Raw genomic sequence first — 4,065 nt, forward strand, 5'->3', positions numbered from 1 at the left:
TCCAAACGTCCTTAAATCAAGACACATTTACTGGAGAATCAACATGACTGAAGATGAAATCATCAACTGAAGTGAGTTTGAGCTTAAACCAAGAACTAATATCAGTCTGTCAGGTCAGAATGAAGATTATTTTTCTGACTCCACTGACTGATATGTGTTCTTGTTTTCAGCTCAAACTCACTTCATTTGCATGAATATATCAGAAAAGATGACCTCACTTCCTGTCATTTTGCTTCTTACGTATATGCATGCTTATTTAAGACCATAAGGTTCATTAGTCAACATTATGGACTAAGAATGAGCAATACTTGTTCAGCATTTATTAATCATAGTTAATATTAATTTCAACATTTGCTAATACGTTATTATTTCCCACGCCGACACCAGGAGGTCCTGCGGCGTCTGAATCTCTGGAGAGCCGGAGCTGATTCCAGTGCTTTGATTCAGATGAGATAAAGCATATATTGCATGACTCTCCTTTCTTTCGCATGGAAGAGGAAGTGATTGTTTTTGTCTAGAATTATAATAATCATATGCACGGGTTAAAGGATCCTCATGACCGCATGCATTGATCCCACAATGCACCGCGACACACATGAGGAGCCGTCAGTTCGGCATGACTCCGGTGACCAGTGCATTAAAGTAAAGTGTTAAATCTGCTTTTCTTCTGGTTTCCTGAACACAGTCGCTCGTGTTTCTCGAGTCACTGCTCGCTGATGATGATGATGATGATGTCAGAATCACTGGGGGAACTTCCTCAAAAACATGTCAACATCACACAGGAAAAACAACCAGATGAAATGAAACTGGCGATGAGAGTGAATAATGTAATTGAGGAGTTTAGGGAGCAGATAATCTGTGTTTAGAAGGATGTGCGCTGGCCTTAAGCCGAGAGAGACGGTAAACAGAGCGCCTGTGTGTGTGTGTGTGTGTGTGTGTGTGTGTGTGTGTGTGTGTGTGTGTGTGTGTGTGTGTGTGTGTGTGTGTCGAGGCCTGTTGCCAGGGTTTGTCACAGTTGTAATGCAGAGAACAATATACATAAACACATATTAATCCTCTTCTCCCTTGAGGAACACGGCCTGTTTACCGCTGAGCATCTGACTCGAAAAACAGAAACGGAAACCGTCAGTTTGTGTTTCATAATTATTTTTAGCGTGATATAATATTGTGCCGTTATTTTGGAGGGTCTTCTCGTGGGCTTTTTGAGCCTCACGCGTTGAATGTGTGATTAAATCATAAGCATCATGATGCGCAAATATCACCAAAATTACAGTATCGTGTTTGTAGGAATTTCCTTTTGTTTTGATGAGATGTTCTGCAGTGTTTGTTCCGTTCTGCCACTTCTGTCTTCGCATTATCAGTTTTATTCTGAATGTTTGTTGTTTTCAAGCTGAAGGAAAGTTGTAGGAAGTTGAAACATCTGCAGTTATCTCGTGCGCATCAGAGGTTATGAAAGATTTCATCAGACTGGATTCAGTGTGTTTGAGACTCAGTTTATTATTTCATTCATTCATCCATCGTCGCAAAGCAGAATTACAGATGTAATGATTCAGACAAAGAAAAGCAGATAAGATTTACTTCCTGTGTGTGTGTGTGTGTGTGTGTGTGTGAGAGAGAGAGAGAGAGAGAGAGAGAGAGAGAGAGAGAGAGAGTTTGAACATTTGAATAACATGAATAACAGTAAACCAGTTAAAAAATACATGTCATTTACAAACTGACAAGTTTTAATTTTTTCCATGATAATCCTTCCAGTTAGTCATGGAAAACCTTTCCTTCTTCTGAAGTTATTGAGAATCTTCATGGAAAACCTTTCCTTCTCCTGAAGTTATTGAGAATCATCATGGAAAACCTTTCATTCTCCTGAAGTTATTGAGAATCTTCATGGAAAACCTTTCCTTCTCCTGAAGTTATTGAGAATCTTCATGGAAAACCTTTCCTTCTCCTGAAGTTATTGAGAATCTTCATGGAAAACCTTTCCTTCTCCTGAAGTTATTGAGAATCATCATGGAAAACCTTTCATTCTCCTGAAGTTATTGAGAATCTTCATGGAAAACCTTTCATTCTCCTGAAGTTATTGAGAATCTTCATGGAAAACCTTTCCTTCTCCTGAAGTTATTGAGAATCTTCATGGAAAACCTTTCCTTCTCCTGAAGTTATTGAGAATCTTCATGGAAAACCTTTCATTCTCCTGAAGTTATTGAGAATCTTCATGGAAAACCTTTCCTTCTCCTGAAGTTATTGAGAATCTTCATGGAAAACCTTTCCTTCTCCTGAAGTTATTGAGAATCTTCATGGAAAACCTTTCATTCTCCTGAAGTTATTGAGAATCTTCATGGAAAACCTTTCCTTCTCCTGAAGTTATTGAGAATCTTCATGGAAAACCTTTCATTCTCCTGAAGTTATTGAGAATCTTCATGGAAAACCTTTCCTTCTCCTGAAGTTATTGAGAATCTTCATGGAAAACCTTTCATTCTCCTGAAGTTATTGAGAATCTTCATGGAAAACCTTTCCTTCTCCTGAAGTTATTGAGAATCTTCATGGAAAACCTTTCATTCTCCTGAAGTTATTGAGAATCTTCATGGAAAACCTTTCCTTCTCCTGAAGTTATTGAGAATCTTCATGGAAAACCTTTCCTTCTCCTGAAGTTATTGAGAATCTTCATGGAAAACCTTTCATTCTCCTGAAGTTATTAAGAATCATCATGGAAAACCTTTCCTTCTCCTGAAGTTATTGAGAATCTTCATGGAAAACCTTTCATTCTCCTGAAGTTATTGAGAATCGTCATGGAAAACCTTTCCTTCTCCTGAAGTTATTGAGAATCTTCATGGAAAACCTTTCCTTCTCCTGAAGTTATTGAGAATCTTCATTTGGACTGAAAATGCTGAATCAGAGTTAATGAAGATGAACACGCTTTACTAACGTTTGACACGGGGAGACTCAAACACTCTTTACTCTCATCGGTTCCGGTTTCTTCACATTTCTGTGTTTTGAATCCGTGTCATCGCTAAATCAGTTTTGTCACCTATCTCGAGCTTCATATGTAGACACCTCTGTTAGCGCGCGGGTGTTTGTCACGGCGTCACACATGCTGCTGTCAGTCACTATACTGTGCATGAACTCAAACATGCGAGACCTGTGTGTGTCAGTGCGCTGTGTGTTACAGCGTATTATTACACGGCTCTGTGGAATACTTGATTCTGATTGGTCAATCGCCCCATCCAGCGGGATATTATTCCCAGATAACAGGCTCTGAGAACACACACAGGCTCATCCGGGTCACTGAAGTCAGCAGCGCTATACACTCGCTATACACTCGCTAGGAACGGGTTTTCTTCGTGGAAGTTTTGCTTTTGGTGAGCTAATAAAATATTAAAACTCAGTCGAATCAATATTTTGTGTTCAGTTATTAAATTATCCCATCCAGTATCGTGGACTCGCGCTCTCTTGTTTATATTGTTTTGTTCACTGTTGGATTATAAGATACAAACTGGTACGATTTTAAAACAGTTTAATCTGAAATCAATATCTCCATAATTATGTACGCGGTGAAATGCTGAGTAATAAGTGTTAAGACTGTAAACCGTATCTCTTAAATATGAAATAGTAAGACTCAGATCAATATTTCGTGTCTAATAATTTACTGACAAGTATCCGTGTAATAAAAGGGATAATGTACAGCCGATTGTTATCTCAGAATAAACCCCCTTCAGGTGTGTGTGTGTGTGTGTGTGTGTGTGTGTGTGTGTGTGTGTGTGTGTGTGTGTGTGTGTGTGTGTGTGTGTGTGTGTGTGTGTGTGTGATCTCAGAATAAACCCCCTTCAGGTGTGTGTGTGTGTGTGTGTGTGTGTGTGTGTGTGTGTGTGTGTGTGTGTGTGTGTGTGTGTGTGATCTCAGAATAAACCCCTTCAGGTATGTGTGTGTGTGTGTGTGTGTGTGTGTGTGTGTGTGTGTGTGTGTGTGTGATCTCAGAATAAACCCCCTTCAGGTGTGTGTGTGTGTGTGTGTGTGTGTGTGTGTGTGTGTGTGTGTGTGTGTGTGTGTGTGTGTGTGTGTGTGTTATTTCAG

The sequence above is a fragment of the Scardinius erythrophthalmus genome, assembly GCF_964197995.2.
Source record: "Scardinius erythrophthalmus genome assembly, chromosome: 10".
Lineage (NCBI taxonomy): Eukaryota > Metazoa > Chordata > Actinopteri > Cypriniformes > Leuciscidae > Scardinius > Scardinius erythrophthalmus.